At 41.2% G+C, this 19983-nt stretch overlaps 1 protein-coding gene across 3 annotated transcripts in view; it reads left to right on the top strand.

Moving 5' to 3' along the window:
* raph1b (Ras association (RalGDS/AF-6) and pleckstrin homology domains 1b) overlaps positions 1–19983 on the top strand; it is a 55827-nt gene that overhangs the window by 8693 nt on the left and 27151 nt on the right. For all 3 annotated transcript variants that reach the window (XM_038279513.1, XM_038279444.1, XM_038279360.1), the window contains exon 2: positions 8750–8829. The gene's annotated coding sequence lies outside the window, so the exon portion shown is untranslated. The remainder of the gene's footprint in view (positions 1–8749; positions 8830–19983) is intronic.

Raw genomic sequence — 19983 nt, 5'->3', positions numbered from 1 at the left:
TCCTTTTTAACAGGAAGAAACTTCCAGCAAAACCAGGCTCAGTGTGAGCGGCCATCGGCCGAGGCCGACTGGAGTTCAAGGAGACAGAAGCAGAGTTACAAAAAGCAGCTGTAATAGGCGGCCCCGTCCAGGAAACACACAGCCAGGCAGACGAGCTCTGAGCCAGCTCCCATGTCAGAGGATGAAGAGGGCATATCCAGCCTGTCACAGTCAGAGAAACAGGATTACACTGGAAAACAGGCCGATCTCCAACATCTATAAACAAAGGTGTTGATGGCAGCAGCACAGCTGATATTTCTCTCAAGGATGGTGTCACAGCCAAACAGGACCAAAAGAGGCAAAGCTACTATGAGAAAAAGCAGAGAGAGCAGAACGTTAGAGATAATAACAGATTCTGCAGAGTGGGAGAATAGAGATAGAATGAAGCAGAAAGATGAAATAGGGGTCCCTATGTCCTCCAGAAGTCTAAGCCGCATAACTATAGAGGTAGTTGAGGAGATTCCTGATAGTAAGTCTTTTATCTATAGAAATCCAATGTTTGAATTATTTTAGCTAGCAATAGGGTTGTCTTGTGCTGATTTTAGTAGCGCTGTTTGAGGAAATTTTTAGGGCTGAAATAGTCAATTTAATCGTGATTAATTGAGAATTCTCTGTTTCTGAAGCTAGACTCATTCAGGTAGCACTGGTGCTTTAGCAGAGGAAAAATGTGTCCCTAATTTGTGTTTAAACTATATTTACGTTACCCGGACCACTTTCTAAGGTGGTCCAAGTGGTCTTAAGTGTCCTTACATGAGTTTTTTTTTTTTTTTTTTATCAATGTATAGATACGATTGGATCTTTAGGCTGCGTGTTAGTGCCAGGTCTAAACTGGTTCTTAGTCGCTTTTCAAAATGGAAAAGACAAGAAAAGATGCCACTCTAGTGGACCTGAATAATAAAAAAAAAATGGGTACAAAAAAAAGACTGATCTACAAAATTTGCAAATATCTAAACTAGGGCTGAAACAAGCCCTAATCATGAATAATCTGATTATTGAAATAATCATCAACTAATTTAGTTTTGGTTAATCCTTAAATGGAATATAGAGACTGTAAAATATGCCTTTAGCTGACAGAGCAACCCACTAAGAGAAGTAATTACGGTATTGTAAAACATATGCAGTTTACATTTAAGATAAAAAACAAAAAAATATCTGTTTATATGCCCCCCTGCATAAATTATAAAACTGTAACTGAGCTGTTTGCTATTCCAGTTATCCTCTTTTTCAACTGCAGCCACAGATACAGTTTTGCATTTTCCCATGATTACACTCTCCTGCACCCATATATTATTTAGATCCTTCCCCCGTTTTGACTGGTTCTGCGTTTAGTTCCAGCTGCAGACTTGCTCCAGATCCAAAACTAGGGCTGAACACTCTAAATATGTACTCTAGCCTATTTTCCTCCCTTACATCTTCTAACCACTCATTCGGCCCCGATCAGGAAGGTTACCCAGCTCAGGTCCTCAGCTTGCAGCACTTAAGTGTGCAGTGAAACCTCAAGGAAGTGAACTGGGAAGTGTGGGGAAGCTGCTTGCTCATTGGTGGGAGCAACATACACTAAGGATTGGCTTTAGGAAGCAGAAGAGCACCTGCTAGGAACATGTGAAACACTTGGATGGAAGAGGTTTCAACAGCTTGGAAACGGTGAGGTCATTCGTCTTTGTTCTTGTGTCCTTCGCCAAACTCTGGAAGTCCCTCCTTTTTCTCACCCTCCTCTATGCATCGCTCTGTTTTTACTGTAAGAGACTAGTGAGCACAGGCAGCTCAGATATTCCTTTTTTTTGACATCAGGGTTTATTGAGGACACTGAAGGAATCTAGAGTTTCACTGCAGTGACCTACAATGCAGAAAGACTCCAGCCAGTAAAGGCTGCTTGCAGCGGCAGAAGTGGATTGGCACAGTTTTTTGTGTGCAGTAGCAGCAGCAGCAGAATCCCTTGACAGCAACTCACTCCTGCGAGCTTAATCTCATAAAGCGATGTGTGTACGTGTGACTGTTTTTATCCAAATCTGTTTGACTAATACCCCTGCAGCTCTGGAAGTGACTGCAAGGTTGTATTGACCGAGTTTCTGAGCCAAAATAGTGACTGATTACCTTTTTTTTTTATCACTACAGTGATTTCTGATTATTTTGATCCTCATTCATCGCAGCTCATCAGGAGCAGCAAGAATATTGATGTTTTTTTTCTATTTTAAAAACCTACGTTGGCATTTTACTCATTTTTCCAACACAAATTGGTAAATATGCAAAACGAAAGGAAAGTAAAACATTTATTATGGCATCTTTACTCTGCTACACATTAATAAAATCCTTTTCATTTAGCCACCTTTATAAATAACCTTTTGTTCCACACAAATCTGTAGATAACAGAGTCTAAATCCATCCTTATGATGAGGTAACGGAATACATAAAGTAAAAACCAGATGGTTTCCCACAAAGGAGTGTCTCTGATCCAACAAGAAAGCAACAGGTCCAAAACGTGTCCTCATACAACAAGGATTCACCGCGCAGCTTTGCATGCGTGTTATTACTAAACCCAGCTGGCAGCCAACCAACCAGTGGGACCTCCATTAGATCCCACTGGCCATCGTGGGAACATTCCTGACACAGCAATATTCCATAATTCCCACCATGTGTGGTTTTTCCAGAGGCGAGGGCTCACTGAGAGCGTGGAGAATCCCACTGAGGAGAGAGGAGATGGGCTCACTGTAATGAAAACCAGGCTGCACTTACTATGATAGAACAGCTGAAGCTACAGTAAATAATAGGAGAGCATTATCTCAATAATGAATACTGCTGGAGGGAATCTCCGATCACAATGCAGACTAGGGCTGGGCGATATGGGAAAAAAAACTATATCACGATATGGATTATTTTATATCACGATAACGATATATATCACGATATACCACAACTGATGTTGCATTTTATGTTGCATTTTATGTTTTCATAAAAAATCTTTCATCGCCTATTTTTTTAACCTGACAACAGCCAGATGCATGTCTCGCTCCGCCAAGCTCCACTCACATATGTGAGTGGAGCTGGGCGGAGCGAGACATGCATCTGGCTGTTGTCAGGTTACTATTTTTTACCCATCATCTTGTTTCCTAATATGAGAATCCCAACTCCAAACCAAGAACACCAGTTATGCAATTTGCTGCCATGACAGTGAACAGTATAGAATCTTGGCTATTGTGCTGCAGTAATTAATCATTTAATATTAGTTTGTTGTTGACATTTTATAAAATTCCAAGGCCAGGTTTTTCTCTTGTCTTTCACTTACTCATATAAGGCTGTGTTGCTCTACTCATCCACATGTCCGTAGTCAACACATAATGCGTCGCACCACTGCGTACCTCTCTCTCCACTTCAGCCCGACAACTAGCATATAAGCCAGGCAGCTCCACTTTACTGAAATGTTTTCGACTAGGCATCACATATCTGGGATCGAGTGTACGGACGAGGTCTGTCTTTCTCGACTATGTAAACGGGGGCCATGCCTTTACAGATATAGCGTGAAATAGCACCTGTGATCTGCTTGTGTCGCTGAGACGTCTTCTCATATTGTGATCCTTGGGTGAATGCTTCCTTAAGCTTCGGCTGTGAGAATTTCTTTCCAGTGCTTCCTGTATTTTCATCCCTTGTTTGTTTTGATCGGAGTGGTTGTAGTTTCCCGTGTTCTTGTTCATGATTTTTCTTCAGGTGGTAAAAGAGGCCGGAAGTATTTGCATCAGCCGCTGGAACGGCTTTGCTGCACAGTTTACATATCGGCTGCGTTTGTTCTTTATCAGATGGCTGAAATCCGAAATATAACCAAACAACCGAGCTGCCTCCCCTTTTGGGCAAAAGTGGTGTTTGTTGTGTCTGTGACCTGGCAACCGTTTCGGACTCTATAACCGCTGCTGTGGTAACATCTTCTTGGGTGTCCATCATTCATTTTTTTTCAAGCCAGAAAGAAATTTCGCGGGCTCTCTCCGTCAGTAATGTCGCAAACGTATGGTGCAAAGCCACGTGACGTAAAGCGGTGTAGTGTCGCAAAACCATGTTCTCTACACATTATCTTTTTATTCTCTTTTTTTTTTTTTTTGTTATATACACTTAGAGTTTGCATAGCAAAAACGCAAAATGTTATATTAACAAATTATATTAAAATGTATATTAGGAGTAATGATAATAATAAAAAAGTTTATCACGATAGAAAAAATAGAGGAGAAAGGTCACGATAGACATGTTTCTCTCGTCCTCACGATATATATCGCCATATCGCCCAGTAATAACTAATGCAGTAACTAATGCAGACTCATTTGTTTTAATGTTGTCTCCTCTGTTTAAGATCTATATGCGTCTAAATATAGTTTGGTTGGATTACAGGAGTTATAAAATATTATTTAACATTAAAATTTCTTCTTAAATAGTCTTTAGTCTTTGTTTTTTGAATGCAGTTCAGTTCAATTAGGGCTTCACCTCATGATTATTTTTCAAATTGATAGCAAAAGGTCCCTTAAACAAGACTTTATGAAACCAAACCAGGTGAAGCTAAAACTTTTCCACTTAAGTTGGCTGGAAAGAGCATATTGACGGATGAAAAATATATTTTTTTATCTTTAATGCAAAATATTCATACATTTTTTTCCTAATATAGGTATATTTACTGCTCTAAGTGGGCTGTTCTGTCAACTAAAGTAATAATAGTACTAATTGATTACTAAATTAGATTAATGATGATTACTTGTTTCAGTCCTAGCGAGAATACATGTTACATTACCACTTTTTCTTGGTCACTTACTTTGTAAATAAAGTTACATAAGCAGTAACTGATTACATGAAGGTGAGTTCCTGATTATTGGAATCGCCTCTTTTGGTGGAATAAAGATGGAATTCGTGATATTAAGGTGGGCTAATGTTAATATCCCACCTTAAAGGACAATAATAAAGGAAAGCAAACCACAAAAAAACAAAGGAAAAACACTAAATCACTTTCTCACTGTGGATTGTTTGGCAGGTTTTAACTAAACCTAAATGCCGACACATACTAAAATTAAGTTAGATTTCCAAGTGATTGTTCCTTTAAGGATCCAATTAAATCCATTGAATAGTTCAGGTTTTTGTGCTGCATTATTATTAAAAAGAAAAAAGAACTCATTTAGTACATACAAACAACAAGTGTTGCTCTTATTATGGTACTACCCATAGCATTAGAATCAATAAATCAGCAATTAATACTATTAGAATGATTTAATAGCGTTGTGATGGGATTTTAATGAATACAACTCCAGTTAGTGCGGGGCCTTTAATTGCATTTGCAATATAGTCACAATTTAGCTAGGTATAAATTGTTAAAACATATAGGCACTCAGTTTTAGTCACATTACATTTAACACGAGTAGGACTATAAATTTCATCACTCCAGTCCTTTAGGTGGTGGTTATGCGCTTAAGGTTGATTTGCCGCCACACAGAAAAGAAGAGACGGTTGCAGCTAGGATGCCGACAAATGCATGATCATAGAAGTAAGAACTGTTTCACGCAAAGGTTACTGTAAATTCCTGCAGCAACGGAGTCTTAAGGTCAATTTATACTGCTAACGCATAGCCTTTGCAACTGCCAAATCTGTCTCTGTGCGCGACCACGCCCCCCCACACAGAGGTTCTGCAACCATCGTCGTGCACCAAAAAAAATCCTGACTAAGCGTTGGACGGATGCAAACCCGCGCAGACCTCAAGCGGAAGTGCGCAGACAAAAAGCAGGTGTGATTGGTCCTCGGTATGCCTTTCCGGCTGTCTGTATGATCCTCCTTCTTGATTCGGTGCCAGGGCGCGCCATTTTTAAAAATCGACGAGTAATAACAACAATGGATAACCACGACGAAAGGTTGATCGCAGAGGTTCGGAAGTACAACCACTTGTACGATGCCTCACACGTGTTGTTTTGGAAAATAAACACTCCCGCCAGTGCCACCGAAGAAGATCTCGCAAGTTCTCTAATCGGCTCCCCCTACCGCTTTGGCAGGAAACTGCTGTGCGTCCCTAGTAATTCCAGACAGACGTTGCAGAAGCAAACCAGCAAAACTGGTTCGCGACCAGACGCAAGCTACATTTGATGTGTGCGGTTGCAGAAGTATAATGCACCCTTTAGCAAGCTAGCTTTCAAGGTGATGAAAAACTCAAACCCTTGATGCTTGTTCTTATTGCAAAGGAAAATCCCAATTGCGATGTCAGTTGAAAAAAAATCGCAATTTTTTATCATTGGTAAAATCCTACAGCACTAATTCCAATTAATATTTTCTACAGGAAATTGTTCAGGGGTATTTCTTAAGAATTAAAAATGGTTCCCTCGTTTCACGAGTCCGTTCCATCGCTGACGTTCAGATGTTCAGGTCAGGACTTCACTGCTTCAGGCTGGTGTGTTGTTTAATCTTGCGGGCTAAGATTTTCTTGGCACCCTTTGTACCCCTTATCTGTACTTATAGCCACTTCCAGCTGGATAATAATCCATGTCGGAGAGATTAAATCCCCCTAAAACTGGTTTCCTCCACATGATAATGAGCCCTCTGCTCTAATGGCCTTCACAGCTCCCAGATCACAATAAAAAAGGTGCTCAATTCATTGTTTCAAAGAATTGAGTAAGAAGAAATATCTAATATACATTGACATTATATGACCATCTAATGAGCCGCTTTTGTCTTTTGCTGAGTTTTAAATACATAATCATGGACATCATTTGTTAGTAATACCTACATTATGTGTTATCTATAAGGTATGCAATACTGACCTTGGATAAAAGAAACAAACCTTTAAATGCCTATGCTTTAAATGGAACTGATCTTTGGGAGCGATTTGTTTGTATTGACCTGATTGAGAGGTCAGCTGCACTTGACCAGGAACAGAAGCAACGCTTCGATCAATACTAATGTGCCTTCCCTTTGAGGCATCCATCGGCAGAATGGATGGTTGTTTACCTCCGCGCTCTTACAAGAAGGCTGAGGTCGACCGCTGAGGGTTTTTTTTTTATTGACATTTAAACGCGGCACCGTCTTGGATGTTGATGGAGCCATTTCAACTTTTCCAAACCAGCCTACAACCACTGTAACGCACTCAGGCCATGGATTTGGCTCTACCCTCGTCCCCCTACACAGTCCTGCCTTTATTTCCTGCTGTGACATCATCACCGCCCCTGCTGACTCAGAGTTCCCTTCTTCCCACTTCCTGCTCCAGACAGGAAATGAGCAGGGCAGGACATTTGGAGCGAGGGAAACGTGGGCGGACAAAGACACACCTGTGTTCACCACACTAGACTCCGTGTTCCCTCACACTGTTGTCGAAGTGGGACACGGAGCTTATTTATAGGCAGATGTGTGTTTTTTGTGTGTTTGGTTGGGTTGACTTTACTGTAATTTAAAAAGATCTTATTTTAATATATTTCTAACCTTTTAACCCACTGAAATAAAACCAAAGTAATGCTTTTTAAACCCTCCTGAGCCTTGCTGGTAAGCTGATCTCTTGTGCTGCAGACCTGTCTTTGTTTTCAGCATGCAGCAGCTGCCAACCCGGCCCCCTTTTTGCTGCTGTGACTGAGGCGACTGTGCTCCCTGCAGCTGCGCAGACCCATGTGTCACTGCCACACCTGTTCAATAGGCTTGTGTTGACAGAGCGATATCACACGTCGACTGTCTGCAAATTACAAGAGCGACACGGCACAGCCTGACCTATAATCTAACCGGGCAATTATGTTTGTTTTTCTCTTTTTTTTAAAGGCAGCACTCTCCCCGTTGTTACTAGTGGTGTGTTTGCTGTGAAAACACTCTTTTGCCTCCGAGGCCACACGCTGCGTCTGAACAACAGTTGGTGGGAAGAAAAGCAAGAGCAGCAGCTGAGGGGATAGCTTTTGCTGTAGTTAGCCTTAGCATCATCTCACTTCCCCACATACTGCACAATATTAGTGCTTATACTCCAAGGCAACCTCTGTATGCAAGCTAAAACTATAATATTTTTCCCCTTATTAGGGTTGGATTAAGAATTTCACTGAAATAAAAGTGAGATTGAGCTTTTTTAGCAATATTTTAAATAAATCAGGCTTTAAGAATACATATATAGCGGAGGAAGTGTGATGCTGCGGGCCTTTTTTCACTCAATTTTTAAATGCTTGTTAGAGTGCTGAGATGGTTGTTTCAACATGCTCACATGTAATCAACTTGTAATTTTTTGCTACAACAACCTCCTAACATATGAGTCTGCACTGTAGGGTGCTGAGGTGTTTAAACCTGCAGACTTGTGAGTCACAATCGATGCACACCTAACAGTTTTGACAAGGCTCTGACTCATGTCAGGGTTACTGGATAACGTGCATCATCTGTTTTAGTTTTCTTCCCTGTCTGTGATTTTTTTTCAATGTAGACGTAAAGCAGGAGAGTTTATATTAAAGGCTATAGGCTGCTTGATTGGTTTCAAAGCTTAGCAGAAAGAGTCATTTTGTCTGAGCTTAGCTGATTCTCCAGCTCAAGCACCCTTCAGTGTTAATCCACTGCTTTCTTGTGCAGAAGAACTCGCTTCGCTCTGATCCAGCTGCGGTGTTCTTGAGCACAAGAAGAAAACTAAAACTAATAGAGCAGCTGTAATCTGTGATGTTTGTCTGGAAGGCCTTTAGTGAGGTGTGGTTAGACTCAAACAGAAACCAACTCATGAGTAATTCTGTTTTTTTCCTTCTTTTCCTAGGGGATAAAAGCCCGGCCGCAGAGTGGAGTGCTGGTTTGACCTTTACCCTTAGTAGGAAGAAAGGAAAAGCCACTTCAGAGGTAAGAGTTCCTGTAAATTATAGTTGGTAAATGCTGACATTGCTGTTTCGCTTGTCTAAAAAGGACAAGCTTTGGTGAAGTAGCAAGCGCTGGGTTCCTACAGAGTTTGGAAAACTAAGGATTTTTGATTTCAGTCATTTCATTTAAGTATGTATGGATATAGGAAGTAGTGTCCCGCTTCCTTTCTTTATTTCCTCTTTCCCTTCCCTACTTCCTTAGATCACTGTTTGTTGTTATTCCTTATTATTACTTCTTTTTATCCCTTTAGATTTTACCCCTCATCGGTGTTCTTCCTTCCTTCCTGCTTTCCTTTTTGTTGTCCTGCCTCCCTTTCTTTGCCCATCTATAAATTCTTATGTCCTCGCTCCTCAACAATCTAGCTTGTTTTCCACAGTCCTTCCTTCCTTCCGTCGGTCCTACCTTCCTTCCTTCATTCCGTCAGTCTTTCCTTCCTTCCTTCCTTCCTTCCTTCCTTCCTTCCTTCCTTCCTTCCTTCCTTCCTTCCTTCCTTCCTTCCTTCCTTCCTTCCTTCCTTCCTTCCTTCCTTCCTTCCTTCCTTCCTTCCTTCCACCGGTCCTTCCTTCTGTTCTTTCTGTCCTTCCTTCGGTTCTTCCTTCCTTCCTTGTCTCTCTTTTGATTTTCTTCCCTTTTTGGGTCATTTTGTCCCTCTGTCTTTTCCTGTGTCCTACATCATTAACTTCTTGTGTCATGCTTCCTTCCATCCATCCTTTCTCTTAATTAATCTCCCTCCCTAGCTTTGATTCTCCTACCTTTATTCCTTAATTTTATGCCCTCCCTTCTTTGGACATGTCTTTGTCTCCATCCACTCTTTCTTCCCTTTCTTACTGTCCTGTTATTTTTTTCCAAGTTCCACATTCAAAGTAGAATCATCTGAGCCTGAAAACATTGTTTAGTACGTACATGATGAATGTGGAGGAATCCTGTAAGTCTCTTTGAAGTAAAACTCCTGAAAACCCATGCCTCCTTACACCGGGCGTCACTCAGATACCCGTTAAGCTTTATTTAAACCAGCCTCCTCAGTCATCTAACTGAATTACATTTTTATCTCCGTGGTTTTACCAGTTTACAATAGAGATTCATTTAGTTTGTTAGCTGCTGTGAGTTCAGATTTTTAGGACCGTAGTGATTTACGCCCGAAAAATTCCCTGAGAAGGTTGGTGTAAATCAAAGCCAAATGAAAGAGTCCTCCTTACTGAAGGAGATCATTCTTGACTTAAGTGGAACCATGTGAGGCTGAATGGAGGCCATGGTTTTCAGAAATATGCTCTCTTTATACCATTTATATGTTTCCCTGTTGATCTAATCCTTTACTTGAAGACTAAGGAGATATGAAGGAGGTTTAAACAACAAATGACAGAAAAAACTAAAGGTGTGTTCTACTTTTTTAGAGCCTATGGTTTATAAAGCTTAACATTTTAAAGGTCTCGTAATGGTTGCAGAAAGACCAATCTGATTAGACAATTAACTTGAAATGTGGCACAGGGCAGTCTAATGCTGCAGGAGTACAGTACAAAACCAAAGTTAAAGGTTTCTTATTTTCAACATTGTAATATAAGGCATTGTTTTACCACAATTAGATTTGTTATTTCATCGCTATCCATCTTTCACCTAGCCATTGGAAACAAATGTAGTTCAATCCAACTGCATGCTAGTGTGTGGCCCTTATGGGAAATGCTGTCTTCCCAAAAAGGCAAAAGAACATAGCTTTTGTCCACTGGGGGCAGTTAGAATTGACCAAAACTACTTTAAAGGGACACTATGCAACATTTTTCAGTTAATTAATGTGTTCCATAACGTTATGGATGACTAAATGAGTCATTTCAGGTTGAACAAAGGTATTCTCGGCCGCCCTGGTGGTCTGTTGGGGAAATACTGCACTTGCAACTGCAGGAGCACCGACCCGCACCCACAGGCTCAGAAGTCTCGTGAGAGTCAGTCTTGCTTTACGGCGAGAACTGCTACACGCCCCCAGTTAAAAGCATTCTCATTGCTAGCACAGTGGCAATCTTTGTGCAGTTATGCTACGTTCACGCAGCAAAAGCAGCAAAATCGTGTCTGCTGCTTCATTTTTGCTGCTTGTACCAGTTAGTTCTGACGCGCGGCTGAAGCAGCTTTGCTGCTCTGGCTGCAAAAGTGTGTCTGAGGCGCGTTGGGCGGAGCTTCACTATCCTTTCTCTGCCTTGCAGCTATATTTGCTGTGATCAGTGGGAATAAAGTAGTTTTAATATGTTTTTAAGTGAGAAAATACACCTGAAAACGTAATCAGTGCAGTCAGTTCATTCAGATTATTATCCTGCCTTCAATATTTTTTTCTGTCGGAGCCGCTCAGACCCCCACATACCGGGGATGCGCCGACAGTATGGATCCCTTCATCAGCAGCGGCGGCAGCTGGTAGGTGTTTTTCATCTAAATAATCCAAACTGCATATTCTGCCGGCAGATTTCTGCATTTTAAGTTAATTTAGGCGTCAATAAACTGTTTAAGAGGAGTGATCATCAGCGCTGTGTCTCTCTCCCTGCGTTAAACGCACCCGACGCGCTGCTTCAACAGCTCAGACGTGCTGCGCCTGGTGCTCAAAACGCGCCGCGGGACCTTTTGCTGCGCCTTGACGCGCGTCAACCATTGACTTTGCATGTAAACTCGCTGCTTCTGTCGCGCCAGCTACGTCCATTGTGAACGCAGCATTAGTCATTCGCTGCTAAGCTCAAAACAACCGCGCCTGGCTTGACGGAGAAACCAGGAGAACAGCTGTGCATATTTACGACAGTGCACTTTTAATTTCGCCCTCTGTAGGGAGCCTCGCTGGAAAATCAACACCGGTTGCATAGTGTACCTTTAAATGTAATGTGACAAAGTGCTTCTAAGATTGAAAATGCTTTTTTCTAATTTTTTTTATATTGAAAATTTAATTATTTACCCAGCCCTACTTTTGAGATTTTGAATAATATCAAAATTTGATAATAAATATCTTAGCCATTGTTTTGTTATTTTGTCAACATACACTATATTGCCAAAAGTATTTGCTCACCCATCCAAATTATTGGAATCAGGTGTTCCAATCACTTCCATGGCCACAGGTGTATAAATTCAAGCACCTAGGCATGCAGACTGTTTTTACAAACATTTGTGAAAGAATGGGTCGCTCTCAGGAGCTCAGTGAATTCCAGCGTGGAACTGTGATAGGATGCCACCTGTGCAACAAATCCAGTCGTGAAATTTCCTCGCTCCTAAATATTCCACAGTCAACTGTCAGCTGTATTATAAGAAAATGGAAGTGTTTGGGAACGACAGCAACTCAGCCACGAAGTGGTAGGCCACGTAAACTGACGGAGCGGGGTCAGCGGATGCTGACGCGCATAGTGCGAAGAGGTCGCCAACTTTCTGCAGAGTCAATCACTACAGACCTCCAAACTTCATGTGGCCTTCAGATTAGCTCAAGAACAGTGCGCAGAGAGCTTCACGGAATGGGTTTCCATGGTCGAGCAGCTGCATCCAAGCCATACATCACCAAGTGCAATGCAAAGCGTCGGATGCGGTGGTGTAAAGCACTCCGCCACTGGACTCTAGAGCAGTGGAGACGCGTTCTCTGGAGTGACGAATCGCGCTTCTCCATCTGGCAATCTGATGGACGGGTCTGGGTTTGGCGGTTGCCAGGAGAACGGTACTTGTCTGACTGCATTGTGCCAAGTGTAAAGTTTGGTGGAGGGGGGATTATGGTGTGAGGTTGTTTTTCAGGAGCTGGGCTTGGCCCCTTAGTTCCAGTGAAAGGAACTCTGAATGCTTCAGCATACCAAGACATTTTGGACAATTCCATGCTCCCAACTTTGTGGGAACAGTTTGGAGCTGGCCCCTTCCTCTTCCAACATGACTGTGCACCAGTGCACAAAGCAAGGTCCATAAAGACATGGATGACAGAGTCTGGTGTGGATGAACTTGACTGGCCTGCACAGAGTCCTGACCTCAACCCGATAGAACACCTTTGGGATGAATTAGAGCGGAGACTGAGAGCCAGGCCTTCTCGTCCAACATCAGTGTGCGACCTCACAAATGCGCTTCTGGAAGAATGGTCAAAAATTCCCATAAACACACTCCTAAACCTTGTGGACAGCCTTCCCAGAAGAGTTGAAGCTGTTCTAGCTGCAAAGGGTGGACCGACGTCATATTGAACCCTATGGATTAGGAACGGGATGTCACTTAAGCTCATATGTGAGTCAAGGCAGGTGAGCAAATACTTTTGGCAATATAGTGTAGTTTGCCTGCTGCTGTTGACAATTCCCTTCTCACCAACAGAGTCTTATTAAATGCCTACCTTAAGGTTGAACTTTCATCTTATTTAGTTACTGCTGTTGTTGTTGTCGTATGATGGCATAAAATTGGTTCGGTCCGACTTTCTTTCTCAAGTGTAACTGCATGAAAAAACGTTATGTCCCCAAATAGACGACTGTCGTGATATTTTGGAGTCCTGTCTCTTTTGTTTTGGTGCAACTTTTTAAGTTGTTTTACAGGATTCACCATGTGCAATAAGTTCCCCATTGAAATCTTAAAGGTATAGTGGAGGATGTTCGTTTTCCGAGTGGATCATCAAAATAAGTGGTTGTCCAAATTGTCAATCATTCTGGTGATATGTTTACGTAAGGGTGTCCTATATGCTTGTCCCAGAGCCACACAGTGGGCCACAAACATGTCTGTCAGACTTGGTTAAAAGCCACCTCAAGTTCTCTTGCACAGCATTTGTTTTGTGTCTCATAATCCAAGGCCAACTGTGTACGAGGCGTGTCACTGACAGCTGCTTGGTGTCACTGGGGCCAAGTTGAGCTCTGAAGGCAATGCAATCTTATCCTGTCTCCAATGTCAAAGCCGTTTCTTTGACTCAGACCTACCTTACTAACCCTTCATTCAGCAAACACTCACTTTTCTGCAGTTTTTTGGTTCTACCCAAATATGTGTGGAGGACTCATCCTAGACAGGTCCCAATGTGAACAGTTCTGCTGTTTTAAGGAAAAAGGTGAAAGGCTGATTTCAAGTCTGCTGCTGAACTTGACCTACAACTTTAGATATTACAGCAGCCTGATAAAGCCCACCTGTAGTATCTGGAATATAGAGGGGTGTAGTCATCTCACGCTCTCCTGCAGGACCTTAACCCCACAGCCATCCCATAGCCTGGGCTGCAACCTCATGGTGATCGGGACAGAAATCGCAGAGAAGCTACTTTCTTCCATAGCATGCCAATGGGTGATGGAGTAATCTTCATCTTTACTTTATACACCATCAGCCTGGAAGAGGGGTTTTTGTGTGTGTATGAGTATATAGAGAGGCTTTTATTGCCTGACGCTTGATTTCTCTGTCTGGCTTTAGTGTAATTGGTCTACTGCAGGGGGTTGGGATTGATTAGACCAGGGGTCACTAATAGGCGGAGTCCGGTCTGGGTCTGGACCAAAATGATGTCTCATGTGGACCTGAAATGAATACCAAAACATAAACTACAACCTAAAATCTTATTGAGAATTTTCTGGTTTACCGGCGCAGCTTTTAGAGTCCTTACGGTAGTAGACACGTGTCCAAGGAAACCTACAGACCAATTGCATATGCGAGTTTGGTTATACCACGTGATACCACCAAGCTGAGCGGAGGACAGAGAAAACATTACCGAGACGAAGTGGAGATAAACGGGCAGAGAAGAAGGGAAAAATACACGTGGACATGACAGATAAAAATGATGGAGGCAACAGATTGCGGAAATAGAAAGAAACGTACACAACTAGAAAAGGGACAAATGGCATTTCTGTTTATTCTTCCGGCAGCACAAAACCACTATGTCTAGTTTTCTCAGAAACTGTGGCACTTACTAAAAGTGGAAATGTTAAACGTCACTATGAGACTAAACATGAGCACCTCCACACATGCATGAGAATGGCTCATACTCTATTTAAACCCAGGTTTAAAATTCTGGCAGGGCAAACAAGAGCTCACGTCTCTTCACTGAAAGCAAAAGAAAAAAAAACGATTGTTCAAAAAGTTCAGTTATTACATGTGTTCAGAATTTAAATTGTACAATAGTTTGAGACAGTTCAGATGGGAAACAATGGAAATCTAGCTTTCCTCCAATAATTTTTTAAAATCAGACACTTCAGTGCATGCGCAATTTTAATGTTACGCTTAGTTTTCTTTCGTATATGACATCCTACTTTTACTCAGTAAATAAGACATGGATGTTCAGCTCCTTGTTTCATGACAATAAATATTGTCAAAAAATACTTGAAAAGATTAAATTTGAATAAAGGCATGCAGATGTTGATACAACTACATTTATTTATATATATATATATATATATATATATATATATATATATATATATATATATATATATATATATATATATATATATATATATATACACACACATGCATACATATTTATATAAAAAAAAACATTAAATAGTTGAACTTATGGACCTTGGCATTGTGAAATATCATCAGAGTGGACCTCTTGAAGTTTTAATTGAATATCCCTGGTCTACAGGTACGTCTACTGGTATGGCCCTGCTTGTTTTCCTTCAGCATGCTGCTTCTGGGTGACTTTATACACCTCACTATAATTCATTGGCTGGAAACATATCTGTATCCACGGCTAATGCATCTATTGACTTCTTGCAAGATGTATTTTTTGTAGTTTGTGAATTCACAGATCTCGAAACAATTTATCATGCTTTCAAGGTGAGAGGGCATCCGTTTAGGGAACAAAATACTTTCTCTAAACTCTCAAGCAGATTTATTCTCATTGTTCGATCTTTTTGTACATCAATAGCGCCGAAAACGTAGACGCCTTCTGGTTTTCCAGGAAGTAAGGAGACGGCTGGTGTGGCAGAAGGACTTTTACCCAGTTTGTGGCTATGTGCTGGCGATTCATACCATTTGTGTGTCAGTGTTACACACAAAGACCCTTAATAACCCTTCTACCCAGCTGTCTGTATCATTCAGCACACCAGTCGACACAGGCGTACAGATCACATGCAGCTGATCACAGTTATCATGGCAATGGTTTTATTTAGGCACAGGCTCTTTTAGGACGCCACCCTTGAACCAGTCGCTCTTGCTGGATCTGGGATGTAACCATTGAAGGCCTTTGGGGGATGTGGTATGCGATTTTGTGTCTCTGGCAAAACAAGGAATGCCGGAGGACGCATGGCTGGAAATGAGTCCAACACATTTTCCGGGTCTGCCTGATGAGACGGATAAAAACAAACAGCAGCTGTGAGGGGAGGGGGGGGTAACAACAAGCAGAGAAAGAGGGAGATATGTTAGTAAGAAAACACGGGAAGACGTTACCAGCTGCAACAGTGTTTGTCTTTACACAAACTTCATTGTGTTCTGCTGTAACACATTTTCTGCAGTAGAGACAAATGCAATTTTCCTCAATCCTGAGCTTTGCTTGTTTTGACCCACCAACACCTATTATAATGAATCCATAACTTAGGCTTGTCCCGATCCGATCCACGTATCGGATCGGGACGCCGATATTGGCAAAAAAATGCGTATCGGCAAAGCATGTAAAATGCCGATCCAGACTGCCGATCCAGTTTTTTAAAAAAAATCCGGTCCGTATTTTCCAGTTTCGCCGATTGAAACGATCCATTCCACTATTTTGCGCCAGTGTTTCCCTGTTTTGCATTTTTATTAAAACTTACAGTAATATAGCACCTTTAACTGTTTACGGTTTTACTGCTCACTGTGCAATTTCAGATTGCTATTCATAATTTTGTCCAGTTTGTGTTCATCTCTTAATAAACAGGTAAGTTTGTTGTTACCAAGCATTGTGTTTTATTCAATCTCACCTAATTTAGCTGGCTAGATGTTATCAAGAGTAGTAAAACCCTTTTCAACATGAGTCTTACAACTAAGGCTAAATACTTTAACTTAAACTTAAAAACATGCTCGGATAGGCTGGTATCGGCCAGTATCGGTATCGGATCAGAAGTCCAAAAACAATATCGGTATCGGATCGGAAGTGCAAAAACCTGGATCGGGACATCTCTACCATAACTTGCCTATGAAACTAATTTTCTCCTTTCAGAATAAACTGAAATAACTTCACAAACTATAAAACGCAAGTAGTTATCTTTCTAATTTAGAGACACATAGGATCCTTACAAATAATAATAGATGGCTTATTTTGCAAAATAATAAAAAAATTATATATTTTTCTAACCTATGTGTTTTACAGCACCTATAATGGAGCCATAAGCAGCCTAGTTGTTGAACGCCAGTAAGTAATGCCCACAGACAGAACTAGGGCTTGTGCATTTCCAGCACTGTTGATGTGGCTAAGAACCTCACATTAGCATTTTCTCTAATATATTAAATATAATCCTGCATAAAATTGTGAATTTATTGTTTAAACAGCAGTTTCCTCCTGCTTTTTTTTTGCATTTTCTGAGAAATACTGAATTAAATATGAAGGTTCAAAAAGCTTCCAATGGAATAATTTAGTCCGTTATGCAATTTTTCTAAATAAAATCATTTATGCAGAGTCAGTGTTATGCATTTGAAGAGTGCGTTGATATAATCAACATTGATGGGAATAATTCCCAATGCTGGTGCAGTTTATTTAATCCCTAATCTGATCCAACATTTAAGCTTGACTAACTAATCTCCAGCTCTGTGTTGTCCGCCCCTGCTGCGGCTGCAGTGCTGCATCGTGTTTAAAAGTTGATGTAGGTGTGTGAACACATTGCAGCAGACCACCTGAGCCCCTCGGTGTGGGTGGGCGTGTGTCTGTGTGTAGAGAGTGTCCACTCTGGGTGGAACCTGATCTCTTTTGGGAAAAGACAACAATATCGATTTCACATTAGGGCTCATGCCCTGCAGGGAAGCTGACGCATCCTCAGCTATGTTTGTGCATAAGACGGCTTCTACTGAGCACAGATCATCTTTTGTTTTATTGTTTTTGTGATGTGATTTGTGAGGAATTATTGAACCCAAAAAGCTGATTGTTCTGTTTGCATATAGAGGAGCTAGAGAACGGAGTCGATATGACAGCAGCGTCACAGTTAAGCCAAGTGATAAGGATCTTGTGTTGAACTGGGCAGAGATCCATGCGTGTGCACGCGTGTTGCCATGACGACGGCCACTAGATTTTTCTGTATTTTTTTGTCTCACGGTGATGGCGGTGAGCTTGCTGTGTCCTCATGTCTCCCATCCACCAAGTGTGACCATGCACTTCCACTATTCCCCCTCCTCTCAGGATTCAGTCTCTGCTGTTCTCCCTCTCCATCTGTCAGCTTCTACCATCCTCCCCATCCTTCGCCTCGCCCCTCTTGCTCCTCCTTCCTAATTGGCTCTATAAGCCGTCCCAGATCGCTGTGTCATGCCACGCTCGAGTGATCCTGAATCTCTTTGTGCATCCATATGTGTGTGTCTGATTGGTAATAGTCCGCTTGCTGGCTGTTGCTTGGCTTTGACTGATGCGGCTCCCTCCCCATGTTATCATTTCCATCCATTTTTTTCTCTACCGTGCCAAACCAGCTCATCTGTCCTCACAGCTGTCCCTCCTTTAAATGCAATCTGTTTTTACTGCTTTAGAGAGAATGGCAAAAAAGGACTGATTGGACATTATGGCACAGATACCCAAAGCAGAAAGCTCTCAAATGAAGCTTCTTTGAGCTGCATTACGCCTCAAAGTCAAACATTTTTACGCCCCATCAGAGGCCGTTTATTTAGAAGTAATAAAAAGCTGAGAAAGAATAAATGACAGTAGATATGAGCGGGGGACAGTCATCTATACACACCAGCCTGGAAGTAATTAGAGGTTCTCTCCCATTTGCTAAGAGATTGAATCTGTTTTATGTCTTGGTGGCAATGAGATCACGCATTTCAGACCGGGAGGCTTTGTTCTTTGACGAAGGCCTCCTTTTGACAGCCTCAGCACACGCAATATCACAAGACGGACTTTACAGGCTTTTACACTTCTTCATTGTGATGCAGGGTGTCATTTATGATATCTTGTCTTGGGATTTCAGCATCTCTTTAATAGCTGCACTTTATGGGCCATGCAGGCTATTTTGACACCCAGACGCATGGAATGGATAAGTCATGAGTCCTAAGATGTCTGGCAGGAAGCGCATTTCATACTAGATGATGCGCAGACATGAGGAGGAGATTGAGGACATATATAGATGTAGACAGGGATGGGTTGAGGAGTTATGTTTTTTATTGTATGCATTGATGCATGAAACATCATTTGGCAGAGTTGACTTTGTAAGAGATGAACAGGTGCATTTGGTTAAAACAATATATCTTTCAGTATTTTAGCCCCCCCAAAAAAACTGATGATTAAAAGTAGGGCTGAAAGATTTTTACCAAAAATCAAAATTGCGATTATTTTCTACCAATATTGCGATTTTCTTTTGCAGTAAGCACAAACATGTCGATGTTTTATTGCAGAGTTTCAGTTTTTTTGAGACATTGAAAGCCTGCTTGTCCAGAGTCTAGTGTTGTTGCATAAAAAAGTTCTTACTTCTATTATAATACATTAATGTAAGTGCCAACTACACTTTCTTCCCTTCTGTGCACCGGCATACCCACTTTAAATCGTATTACTGCCACCTAAAGGACTGGAAGGAGAAATTTAGTGTCCTACTCTTAATTGTTTTGTGGCAAAAATTGCATTTTTCTAAATTGAGATTATATTGCAAATGCAATTAATCGCCCTGCCATAATGAAAAGCATGTTTTCCATATTTTATTTTATTTGATATGTTGTTTTAGTTCATTTCTTGCTTTAAATGTGTTATATTGTGTTATATTTATCATTTTTATCATGTAGATTAAAGAAGAAAAACATCCTATCGGTAATTCCAACAGAGAACTTTTGCCGCTAGTGTTTTACTATGAGAAAAAAAAAAGCTTTGATAACTTTAGCTGCCGTTTGTTTGATCTATACCAATTTCTCTCCAAAAATCACAAAAAAATGATTTCCGCTCTAACTTTACTTCCTAATATCTCTGTAACACTAACCATTTCCTCTTGTACCTCCATCTCCATGTCCTGTTGGCATGGCGGTTATAATCCTCAGATTTAAAAGCCTCTCCTGGTGAAAATCCTGCATCTGCTGCCAGACTTTAAGAGCTTTAAACGT

Source organism: Cyprinodon tularosa, unplaced genomic scaffold, assembly GCF_016077235.1.
Source record: "Cyprinodon tularosa strain WSP-4 unplaced genomic scaffold, ASM1607723v1 ctg1, whole genome shotgun sequence".
Lineage (NCBI taxonomy): Eukaryota > Metazoa > Chordata > Actinopteri > Cyprinodontiformes > Cyprinodontidae > Cyprinodon > Cyprinodon tularosa.
Note: the sequence above shows the minus strand (reverse complement) of the source record. Positions and strands in the feature narration are given on the sequence as shown.